General features: G+C 38.9%; 1 non-coding gene across 1 annotated transcript; it reads right to left on the bottom strand.

The window, feature by feature from the left end:
- Positions 1 to 12,038: 12,038 nt before the first annotated feature.
- Positions 12,039 to 12,110, bottom strand: trnae-uuc (transfer RNA glutamic acid (anticodon UUC)). Its single transcript has one exon. It is a non-coding gene; the product is annotated as a tRNA-Glu (tRNA).
- Between the last annotated feature and the right edge of the window lie 1,417 nt (positions 12,111 to 13,527).

Below are 13,527 nucleotides of genomic sequence, written 5' to 3'. Positions count from 1 at the left end.
TCTTGTTCTGGATTATAATCTGGCTAGTGGAATTGAGAGCCCTTTCCCCAATGGGAGAAAATGATTTTATTATTTTATGTGAGATCATCCTGAGCAGACCATTCACAAATCAGAACAGTTTCCTGTGGCTACAGTGAGGACCTCATCTGATACTGGAATATTCACCCACTGCTTTGATATGCTTATCTCACAGATTTCACAACAAAACCCCAGAATATCTACAATGTAGATGAGACAGGATTTGTCACTGTTCCATGACAAATCCTGTAAGATTATGTAGCAGACTACAGGTGGAATTGGGAGGGAACAGATAACCGTCCACATCACTGGGAATGTTGTTGGGCAGATTCATCATCTACAAAGGGAAACGGTTGTACGATTCTTGGTGTCAAGGAGGTCCAGACCGCAACCCCATTTTTGTGACAGAACATGGACGGTTGGACAAATATCTTCCTTAAACTATTCATTCAGATCTCAGACTGAACATTTCTCAGGGTTTTAATATTTGATGGTTAAACCTCGCATGTGACTCTGGGACTGGGGGACTAGGGGGCTTCTTAACATTTTTTCTACTCCTGAACCTCTTACTGAATAAATGTTGAGCTGTTAATCCTTTCAAAACTATACATTTTTAATATTTTGTCAATAAATCATGACATGATCTTACTTGGAACTTAAATGGACTTAAATGATGCAACTGTACCTATTAAGATGATGCCAGACTTTGCACCTATTTAAGAAAATATCTTTATTTACATTATAAAACAGACATGAACTAATAAGCACATTTTGAAATGAGAAGTTAGACATTCATATTATAAATCAATTAAATATCTATGAAAAATGCCTGGAAAATTATTTTGGCAGGCTTATTGCATGCAGTAAAGGAGTAAAGTTATGTTAATATGGAAAGGACATGAAATTCTATACCATACAGCTATTTTTGAAAGAAAGACTTAATTCCTTTAAATCCTTTCCATACAATCCTAATTCGAAATCTCTTCTTCTCACATGTTCTTGCTTCCGAGGCTCCATTCGCTTCTTTCGATGTCTGCTCTATGTCTTTTTGATGACGTTTCAGTTTCTTCTTCCCATGTGTCTTTTTCTCCTTGAACTGTTTCTCCTGTGCATTTGGTGCTGGCCTCACATCTGAGTGAGGCAGTAGTGGACGGCAAGGCCTGTAGGGTCTGGATGATGGGGCTTCTTGGAACCAGTGGGGCTCACCAGGTGCAAATCTGGTAGGCTGTCTGAGGGAGAGTGAGGGAAACCTGTTGTCTCGTGGTTTGGGAGACTCCAGGGGGAAACTGGGCCTTGGGCTTTCCAACTGTGAAAAAGCATTTAATTTAGCATCACTATTAAATACATGCATGTGCACACACTTTGATACACTATCAAAAATATAATGTAAGTGATATTGTAGTGCCATAGGCAATCCATTTGTTGATATGCCCTAATACATTTATGCTCACTATTTACCTGGACTTTAATTATAGTTCCTTATTTCAGTCTAAAACCATCTGCTGTGTATAGCAGAACATTGCTTCATTGGATGTGCACTGCAGTGTAACTAAGTGTTTCTCTTTTCCTACTTTCTCAAGCTGTGCTCTCAGCCTTCTCAGTTCAGCTTTGATCTCCACATTCTCCCTCTGCAGTTCTCGCACTGCTAGCTCGAGGTCTAGACCTCCAAGACACCGCCCCACACGTGCAGCCTTCCGTCGGTTGTCCTCCCATGTCTTTCTCCGACATTCACCCAGGGTCTCTTTGCTCAACTCCTCCTCCACCTTATGGATTCCCATTTGGAACATACAGAGACATATGACCCAGCAATGTGTATTCGGTATCTTCAGCCGACAAAGAGTATATATATATATATATATATATATATATATATATATATATATATATATATATATATATATATATATATATATATATATATATATATATATAGTTATTGTTCTTCTCTGCGTTCTTTCTTTCTTTTTCAATCTGAGATGTTGCAGAGCCTCATTCCAATCCCTAAAAGGCAATCTCTATCTAAAAAGGGCTCATATCAAAATTTAAAGTGGTGTGTTAGTTGTAACAGTCGCCAGCTGTGTTGATAACTCACTCTACGATGCGCTGACACGGTGGAATCTTCCAGCTGCTTACCGTCCTCCTACAAAACAGAAACCTGCTTAACACACTGATATCCAGCTCAACAGGAGGATGTCTTACAATGTAGGTCGGCTCTAAAGTGGGAGAATTGCTGCAACTAACTTCAAAAGGATGAACGCTGTTCTGCCAAAAATGCATCTCACTTTTTTAATCGTATCTTTTTTAAATGTTTCTACTACTGTTTGTCTTGTTTATTCTGACTAGCAGTTGCTATCACACCACGCGACTAGAATGTTATACGTATGACGCCGCATGGTTACAGAATTCAAAAGATTACAGCTCGGACGATATTGAACGCGCGTTAAAATACGCTCATGAATGAGTTTAACAGACACCTGTTCATTTCAACACAATGGGAGAAATTACTCTGCTCACAGAGCTTAGTAACGCGTTAGAGGAAAATTCGCTGCTGCACTTTAAAACACTGAGCGTTTTTCTTAAAACACATAAAAGGTGCAAGATCACGCGTTGTCGTGTGAGCACCTCAGTCGTAAAAAGGGCTGAGTTGTCATGAATACGTTATGATCAGGAGTAGTCGGCCGTACTGCTGCGACATCCGGTCAAATCAACCGTCCTCTAAGAATCAGCGCAGTACTAGTTTTGGTAATAGCAGCATCTATGGACATAAACGGCGGGGAAACGGATGGTTTCTTTCTCGTCAACGTTATAGTCCATCACACTTGCTCCTATAGATCGGGATAAAATCTCCATACCAAAACCTCTGTGCATTGGCATGATGAAAATTTAGAGCACGCAAATCCTTCACTTCTGAAACAGCAGAAATTATGTAATTTTACACAGATTAAAAAACCCCTCAACGTTAAAGACTGCTGTTGACGGAGTTTTAATGTAAATATAGCAGGTTGGGGAAGTGTAACGATGAGCGGTAAGGAGGCGGACGCATTGTGTGGAAAAGAGTGAGATTTATTAGGGGCAAATCCAAAGTCCAGGGTCAAATTATTAACATGGAGAGTCCGAGAATTCACGATAAACTAAAGTAAAGAAAAGTGCACGAAGACAAACCAGGGATGCAGGCTATAACATTGGGGCGAGGATAAACATTCAGGCTTATATTCACATGCACGGAAGCCTCGATTAACAAACAGCAGCTGGACTTACAATAAATAGCAACAAGACTAAACTAAAACAGGGCTTCAAAACATGGTCACATGAGCATTAAACCAGACACAAGTGCAAATTATGAGGGGTGCAGAAAACGAAACGAAGGAATGGAACCACAACAAGGGAGTAAATCAAAATAAAGACACTAGACAGGGAAACCGTGGAGACATGAACGCTAGGAGGGTGGTCAGTGGTGACAGGAAGCTTGTTTCAGTCATGGATGTCTTTGGCAAAATGAATGCAACTAAAATGCTTTCCTCATGTGTCCTAATAACCAAATAATAACCAAGTTCTTCTTTATTTCTAAATAATATGCCTTTCGGAAATTGTATAACTGCTTGTGTTATATTACTTTCTTTTATTCAGAAACACAGGAGACTCAGGTGAAAAGTGTGATGGAAATTATACACTTATTATTATATCCTAAAACTTGTCTCACCTAATCGTAGTCATCAGTTTATTAGATAAATGCATACCTATTTTTCTGTTTGTGTTTCAGATGTTCCATTCCTTTTCTTTTCTTTGAAAGAAAAATTCCTTAACTTAATCAAAGACTAGGATTAAAAATAATAATAATAATAAAATCATAGACAGGTCAGCTGAGCCCACTCCCTTGTCGTAATGTCCCCATATTGACAGTTAAATACCACATATTAAATACAATAGAGACTGGAGTGTCTTGTTTTTCTCTGAACATTCCACAGTGCATCTAGAATTTTAATAGTTGTTTATTTCTGCTCAGTTTTTCTGCTCTTATTTTAATTTGTTTTTGTCTTAAGGAGAAAAAAAAGGCGACAAACGAGACCTGTGACCCCAGGGGGAAATCGTGGATCAGATGCCTCACACCAAGTCACTGTGTAAACAACACCAGGTTCATGTTTTAGTGTGAGGAATGAGTGCAGGAGTGTTTTGAAAGAGCAAATACAAACACTAACAAGAAGAGAACAAAGAAAACAGGAAGGAGAAGCTCCTTTCCTTTTTGATTTACTTACTGAGTTCATTCTCATAGCAAGTTCATTACACCTTGTGTACTTGTTGTAGTGCAGTTAGCTGTTTCTATATTGGCTGAGAGAAGGAGCAGACCTGTTCCATTTACATTTAAACAATAGAATCTTGTCAGTGGAGGATGTACTTTCTCAAACCTTTTTAACTGGTATCTCGCCTCTGTGTCTCTCTGTGTTCGCAGGACAGGGACCACTGCACGCCTCGCACCAGAACACCTTTCCAGTGATGACTCCCCTCGTGTGGAATTAGTTCACAGCTGTTTAGTCTTATACTTATCCACAACTAGGATTAGTCCATTTACTATTTCTTAGAAGTGGGGATCAAGAACATTGGAAGACGTGAGTAGTTTTTTGGAGCAATACAGATCAATACATAAAAACAGGCAAATGACCTGGTTATACCCAAATACATCCATAAACATATCAAACAAAGTAATGCTTAGGTATGAATTTTCTTGACTTCGTGACCTATTATGAAGCTTAACTTGTTATGAAGTGACACATGTGATAATGTTCACACATTTAGCTGCAATTCTTTGTTTAACTTCAGAGGGTTAAATGGAGCTCACTCAGATGATGGTGTTGACTGCTTCAAGGATTTTCACTAGAAGTTATATAACTGCAAGTTATATTACCAATGTCTAAGTGTATGCAGCGCAGAATTCTTTATTCGTCATGTAATACATGTCCTATTTAATTCTACAAGATAAACAGGTTGGAAAATATTTGTGTAAAATAGATTATGATTATTTTTGGAACATAAAGCCATGCAAACATTGTAAGTGGACATCAAGGAAAAATATAAAATAAAAGAATAGTATAGCATACAGTTACAGGGTATTCCTGTTTTCATTGATTACTAGGGAAGCTCTTTGTCTCCCTCTTGTGGCCATTGTTGTCTGAGCCAACAACCATATCAACATAAGTGACATGAAGTTATAGAAAGTTATAGAAAATTAAAACTAAAACGTATTTTTATAAACACGATTTGACAGTGTGTTTTACATATTCTGGTTGAATATGACATTTATGTGTACAAGATTATAAAAAACACAATCATACATTTACCTGATACTTATATCCAAAGTGACTTACGAGTGAGTATATCTTGAGCAATTGAGGGTTAAGGGCCTTGCTCAGTGAACCAACAGTGGCAACTTGGCAGCAGTAGGGCTGGAACTGGTAAGCTTCTGACTACATGTCAAGTATCTTAACCACTGAGCTACCACTGATCACTGCTGGGGGTAACCATAAATGTTAGAATTTAAAATGTTGGATACTAAACTATTTAAAAAAACATTTTGGAACATTTATTTATTTCATTTCCCCTAACCTTTGACAGCACGGCTAGTCCAGACCTCTGTATATGCATCTTCTTACCCCTTCTCTCTGCACACAAAAAATAAAACGCATTGAGAAGAGACTAATTGCCCAAAGGATAAAAAATAAAATGACATATATAATGATAAAAGGAAAAGGTAAATAGATAACAGTAGATGTGTTAATATAAAATCAAAAGTCATCTAAACAGAACTCAATGCAATAAGTGTGTTTTGAGATGTTTTTGTTTTGCTGTTGGTTTTTTTTTTTTTTGTTTTTTTTTTGCTTTCAAGTGCTAATGCCATTATGAGTTGCTAGACCATGAAGACATTTAAAGACATTTAAAGAATAATAAAATAATTAGATTTTGCTGTAAAAGACAGATGTCATGTTCCCACTGCACAACTGCACTGCTTAATGTGAGCAGACATCTGGCAGACACGCTTATCTATAGCAACTTACAGTTTCAACTATATTACAGAGCTAGGTCCATATAGCGGTAGGAGTTTGATTCAGTTCAGTTTAGCTCACTCAGGCTTTCATTTCTGTTGTCTTGTCTTCAGGTTTTGTTTCATTGTCCCTAATAAGTCCAACTTGTGCTTGTCTACTCATGTCTCACTGTCCTTCTTTGCTTGATGTCACAACTTCATTGATACCTAAAGTGAATGTTGGAAATATCACATGTTCTTTGAGTAGGAACCAAACATCATTGCTCTAATACACTGGACTGATAGTGGACTCTGCTGAGGTACACCTACCCCTGATGTCGTGATGTTACTGAGCCTCATCCTGTCTCAGATGCCTTGGCTATTCCCATCATCCCCTGATGTCCCCTGTTGTAGCCCACACCACCTCCACCCCAACCAACTACTCTCTGTTGCCCTTAATGGACGTTCTCTTGCGACTTGGGTCTCAGACACATGCACACTATCGGGACAAGACTAGAACCTCCAGAAAGTTGGACTAAACATTAAATGCTTATTTCATTTTTTAATTTATGTCTCTCTTTAAACAGCCAGAGGAGGATGGGACCCCCTTTGAGTCTTGGTTCCTCTTGACGTTTCTTCCTCATGCTCTAGGGAGCTTTTCCTTGCCACTGTCACCCTTGGCTTGCTTACTGGGGGCTTGGACTTGGACATTTGAAAAGCTGCTTTGTAATAGCACCTGTTGTAAATAAAATAAAATAAAATACAATTTTAAAAAGTACTTTATAAATAAATTTTGAGTATTTGATTTTTATATGTAATCTTAAAATTCATAAGATAACTAAAATTTGTTTTTTAATCATTCCATTTTTTTCACGTAAAACAAAAATATAATTTGGATAGTCCCAATAATCTAGTAAAATCAAATCTCATCATTACAGTGCCAACAACACATCAACATCACCAGACTTCAAAGCACTTGTCTGAGAGGAAGATTTGTATGCCTGTAATTCTGTTGTTGAAGAGCCTATAAAATCAAAATAGGCTTTTAAATTTGAAATTTTAAACTCAAATAAATACAGCCTTATTTTAAATGCCTAAACACACACACACACAGTTACCTCACAGTGTGAATATTGTTGTTGGTGGAGACAGTATCATAGATCCTCTTTGCTGACACATCAATGATGTCATTGTGACTGAGGCTGAAATTAGATGGATTATAATTACCACATTGTTCAGGATTCCCAAACACACCTCCCTCTACTAAATCACCGTGTAGCAGTACAAACACCTGTAGATTTATATATCAATGAATTAAATTAATGAACGAATGAATGAATAAACGAATGACTGAATTAGCAAATGAATGAATAAGCAAAGCAATAAATAGTATATTTGTGTCAGTGGACCTGAGTCATTAATGGCCAGATAATTATGCATTTTGACATTTTAAACAAAATATCAATTCTTTCATTTCTTGTACAAATGACTTGTTATTTATCAAGCATGAAACTGTAAATCATAAAGAGTCTGTTATGCCTTATTTCTCTTTTTAATGAGAACATGTGTTTCTACAAGCAGTCTGGATATTCTGTAGACCACAGAGGTCCATCCTGCCAAGTACAGGCAGTGATCAGTGAACCAGGCAGCCAGTGAGAGAGGTCGTCATTTCCAAATAAAATCACCAAGAAAATCAGGCTTTTTGCTGTTTGCTTTTGAAAAATTAAGTCCTTGAAGGAACACAGGATATGACTGAATGAGCAAAGTTACATTTATATAGAGCCTTTCAAGGAACATACAATGCTTTACAATGAACACACACAGCTTCTATGTTCAGTCACCCTGCCGGATTTTGTGTTAAATTGTGAGAAAAAGAATAAAATGTGTTATGTTCTATGTTAGTGTTCACTGTGCACTCAACAATCAAGACTCTCTACACATCCCTCCTCCCGCTTGTCCACTCACTCCAGGATGTGGGCTTTGTGCTGGTGTGGGAACAGCATCTGCAGGCAGTGGTCAGTGAGCTGACAGTGGCTAAGGTCCAGTTCTGACAGCCCTTCAGAATGTTCCAGAAACAGTGCCAGTGACCTACAGGCCTGGTCCAGCCGGGTCTGACTGAGGATCACCATCTTACCCAGAGCCCGGGAGAGAGCCACAGCGCGTCTCACACACTCCACATCAGTCCCCACACAGACAAGAGACAGGAACTGGAGCAGCATGGCTTTATTGCTGCTGAACACACTCAACATTCTCCAACATGTAGAGTCACAAAACACTAACACACTCACATAACTACTAACATTAATGCTATTTACACACATTTTGTTTCAAATGATAAAATTATTTTCCTTTTTCCAGAATGTTTCCCTAGTTTGTGTGGTGTTGAGTCAGTGGCTTACTGAAGGGTGACTGTGTGTAAAATGGGGAAGAGTTGCCCTCACAGCCGTGTAGAGTGAGCTGTGTGTGTGTGTGTGTGTGTGTGTGTGTGTGTGTGTGTGTGTGTGTGTGTGTGTGTGTGTGTGTGTGTGTGTGTGTGTGTGTGTGTGTGTGTGAGAGCTCGCTCTCTGGATGACCATGGAGACGACTCTGCAGTCCTCAGTGCTCAGAGTCAGTGTGTGTTTCTGTGTGTCTGCTGTGAGGTCCAGAGCAGAACAGCAGGAGAAATCCAGTCTGTGCTGCAGAGCGAAGAGCAGATCTGCTGCTGCTGCCCCCTGCTGTAGTTCAGAGACACTGTAGCAGTGGAGCAGCCTCAGCAACAGCAGCCTGTCAACACGGAGAAAACAAAACACACACAGACAGTGGCAGGGCAATTAATTTCAGGTTAATATAAATATTTCACCTAAATTTAACAATTTCCTCCAGAAAGTCATTTTATTCTGAAGTAAATATCCATGGATATTGCTGATTACCTGACAGGAGTCTCAATAAAACCTAAATGATGCTGGCACAAAATGACTTTTGAGGAAACTCGTGAAAAACACATAAACGTACATAAACGTTTATATAACACTCCCTAAACAGACCAGTTCTGTGTTAAAATTCTGATTGTGAGAAAAGTTCAAGCCTGAGACGGGAGACGTGTTAGAGCAGTGGCTCAATGCTCTCCAGCTCCGCCTTTGGTATGGAGGTGAAAAGCAGGCTGAGAGAGACTGCTGTGCAGTGCTGGAGGGTGAAGCGCAGGGCAGCACAGTGGACAGAGTCCAGCTCTCTGCTGTTCAGGTTGATGCAGTTCTCTGCTGAACTCAGCAAGCTGGACACACAGTGATCAGAGCCAGTCTGATAGATCTCTCTGAAGATGGACAGTACAAAGCTGGAGCTCAGCCTGGGGAGAACACACACACACACAGACACACATTTCCAGGTCTCATGCTGTACAGTATAATTAAAGTGTTTGGACTGTTACTAACTGTGTGAACAATCTGAGCCACACAACACATGACTGTATTTTCTGATCTGAAGTCTGGCCAGTACAGGCAGAAGGTCTCTGGGGTTTTGCTACTTAATGTTGGGGATGTGTAGTGATCCGATGAGCTGGTTGAAGCTCGTCTACTTTGCCGTAACGTCACCCATTCGCCTTGCTGTCTGGATGCGTACTTCTAGTGCTAGAGTCTTCTCTGTCAGACTAACAATTCATCTACACTTCTCACAGATAAAACTGCTACTAATGACGAAGAATAAACATGCTGCATTCAGTGCTCTGAACCAGAACATAAGTCATGATGAAAAGCAAAATGTTAACATTACTTATGTTTGTGGTAGTTCCTTAGATATAGTTTGTGATGATAAAGTAGCTTTCCATGGAATTTACCAGTTTCCAGGTAGAAAGTAATTAAATACAATGAAAAATTTGTTAAACAGATAGAGAGCAGTAAGAGCTAGTATGCTGAAACAGTTTCAAAAACAGGAAGCTTCCTTATGAAGGAAAGAGGTTGTTATGAACCTCACCATTTTGACAGCGAGTATTAACCATGGCTATAAAACCATGTGAATAATTCAGTTATGGGATTAATCCACAAAATAGCACATCAAATCTAATTATTTGGCCAGTACAGGGTTATGCAATATTCCTTCATCTCAGCAAAATGCAATAGCTTGACTTCCTTAACTGATTAATAATTAAAAAATATCTTTCTTGACTATAAGAATATATCTTACCCATTAGACAGATTAAACATCCAGTGAGTGTGTATCCTGGCATGTTAATGTAAAAGGCAGCTCCTACTGGATTTGGGGAAAGATTAGTAAAAGATTTCAAGTATCTGCAAAGCAGAAAACTGCCTATTCAACAGGCATGAATGATGTGCTACCGAAGTAGTTGTGTTATTTGCATAGCCTAATTAATATGCATGCAGATCATGTTCTATAGAACCTATATTGTTATATTAAAATTTCACTATTGCTTTTTTGCTTCACAATTGTTACACATAATTGCTGCACCCGATACAAGGATAGGAATTCCAATTTATTCATACTGGACAGAAGAATCATTAATGGCTGCTGAGTGAAGCACTTTCATTGAAAATTCATCCACCAATTTAAATTTTTATTTATTTTTTTATTTTTTGTAACCACATCAGCCAGGAATACATTCCAGCTCTGTTTTAGAACACTGGCTGTGATTCATTACATTTTGGCAATTGTGAAAAGAAACTGGATGATACTTCTAAAAGTAATTGTGTTTGCAGTTTATTTGCACAGTTACATAAACAACACTGGTAGCATAGTCAACTGGCTTGATGGTTTTCCAGTGCACGACACTATGTTACCAGGGCTGGCCCAAGCCTGTGTGGGGCCCTATGCAGAAATCTTAGCTGCCACTGACATAACACAGGTAAAAAATCAAATAGAAATAAATACATGGTCTTTGGCACCCTCTTGGTGGCTTTAGCAGGCTCTTGTTTTGCTTATATGGCAGGACAATTGTTCTGCTGTTATCCTACCTATAGAGCAGTCCTATTTAGATTTAATGCATATATGTACATCAGCGTTAGCCCAGGTTTCTGGTGTTTATTTTAGATGCATTTTTGGTTGTATATATTATAATTAGGCTACTGTGGACAATTTAATACCATATAGCTACAGCACCTGTACTTCACACACATGTAGTAATCGGATCTAGAAAGTTGCCAACCCTATTAAAATATTAGGTTTATAGTATAATATTTGAATTAAACAGACAAAGCGTTAATCACAATCATTTGCATGATGATTAAATCTTGAACCAAAAATGTATCAGAGAGCTCTAGTTTTTTTTACAGACACACACCCAATAAAACTGTGCTTGACCATTTCTTGCCCTCTATATCATTCTCTGCAGTTTACTGAGAAAGACCTGACACTGGGTAATGCCATTGTCTATTCGAAGGCCAAAACAACAACAATCTTGCTTATCAAAGACTCACTCCACCCTGACCACAGCCTCTTCTTTTAGAAGCCATGAGAAAACCACCATTGCAGCTTGAGAGCACAAATCAAGCCTCTTAAGAGGTGTTATGTTCCACAGGCAGATCGATATCTCAATGCGGTCCACATGAAAGCAATTTTCTTTCCATGAGTGCAAATTGCACTTTTAATGCCTGATATTTCAGCCACTCATTTCTCTCACTACATGACAAAACTCTCGAAACTTTTCTCCAAAAGCACTGAATGTTATTCTAACCATTTATGGCCTTTCTCCATTCATGTACACAAAGTCCAGTATGATTCCAAATGTCATCAAAAGATATATCTGTTTGTAGCTGAACAACTTATACAATGCGATCTTTCTTCTTTGTGTCAAATGAACTTAACAATTGAAACATCCAAAACTGGCTGTGTTTCTTGCCAACATACTGGTGTTTGGACATGTGGGATTACTTGCATGTCGCTTTCAATAACTCAGTTGGTAGAGTAGAAGTTAAAACTTAAAAAAAAAGTCATCCTTAGGCTGTCGGCTCAACTCCAACTCACACAAACTTTATGTTTTAATGCAGAATCTGTCGTTTTATATGAGCATAAAAAGAGGTTTTTCCCTGACCGGGAATCGAACCCAGGCCGCGGCGGTGAAAGCGCCGAATCCTAACCACTAGACAACCAGGGACAAAGCTGCTGAGTTTACATGAGAAGACCATTTTTCAAAGTCTGCACTCCTACTATTCTGACAGTGTTTGGATGCATACTGGACTTGGTATGCATGAGTGGAAAAAGGCCATAAAGCGAGTTATTCATCTTTCTCTTTGTTCTACAAAAAAATGAAGTTTGCAAGAGTCAGGGCTCTTTTTTACCATCTGGGAAAAGAGGGAACGCTGGTGTCACTAACATGGAAAGAGCTGTTATATATTCCCCATTTGTCTCCTTAATGTTTCTGACATTTTAGCCACTCATTTCTCTCTCTACATGAAAACACTCTAGAAAATGTTCTCCAACAAATACGGAATGTTATTCTAAGTACTCAGAAAATAGTCTTTTCCTCCCCCTTCTGACGCGTGAACTTATAGACGCCCTTGATTGCACGGTGTCTCTGTAATTGACAGGGGAGAGAGTGTATGCCACTCCCTCTCTCCCTAAGAGTACAGCCAATTATGCTCTTCTAGACTCTCGGCCACAAATGGCTGTGACGCCATCAGTTTCAAAGTTAAACACAACTCCTATAGTACTAATAAAAGCTTCACACTCACCTCAGCTGGGACATGGCAGACACTGAAGGAAACTCCTCACTTCACTCTCTTCATCTGACCAGTCATTAAGCTCCACTGGTTTCTTCACTGTTTGGAGTTTCAGCACTTCTAGCACTTGTAATATTAGAATAGAATCCCTTTATTTACTAAAGGTACACAGAAATGTACACCGGTACACAGAAACTTACTGTATGTAAGAGTGCAATAGTTCAAAGCTGTATTAGTGCAGATAAATACAACTACAGTGCCATTGCAGCTTTTAATGCTGTTTCAGTATCAGGGTCTTCAGGAAGGCTCCACCTGGCAACCCTGAAGTGCCTTGCTATGCTTAAAACTACACACACACACACACACACGCACACACACACACACACACAAACACAAACACTTAACAAGGTGAGTTCTGCTTATTTGTTAATGGAGATTTGTTAAGAAGGCTGATCGCCATTTAAAATTAGATTTCACAAACTGTAATTGTTACACTGTTGAGTTTGAGGTAGAGATGCACTTTCATTAATACTGCTTACACTGTGTTTCTTTACAACACGCATGGACGTGTTGAAGCATCTCATATGCATGGAACACTAATACTCAGAGCATTGGAAGGTTGAAAACAGAAGCTATCTGGCTCACACAATGTTTTAAATGTGCCAAGGGAAATTCCAAGTGTGGCCATCCTTGAGTGGAGTGGAAGATAAATATGTTTTTTTTTGTATTTCAAAGCGGCTGTAAGAGTATAACAGGCAGTTTAGAACATGTCAGTCCCTCCATGTAATTTGAGAGAAAATATCCTATGAAGATTGGACCAAGATTCCTGCAGAGTATTTTCAGCACATAGTG

The sequence above is a fragment of the Electrophorus electricus genome, unplaced genomic scaffold (genome assembly GCF_041902795.1).
Source record: "Electrophorus electricus isolate QZ-2024a unplaced genomic scaffold, ASM4190279v1 Scaffold36, whole genome shotgun sequence".
Classification (NCBI taxonomy): Eukaryota; Metazoa; Chordata; class Actinopteri; order Gymnotiformes; family Gymnotidae; genus Electrophorus; species Electrophorus electricus.
The sequence above is the reverse complement of the archived record's forward strand: the minus strand, read 5'-3'. Positions and strand labels throughout refer to the sequence as shown.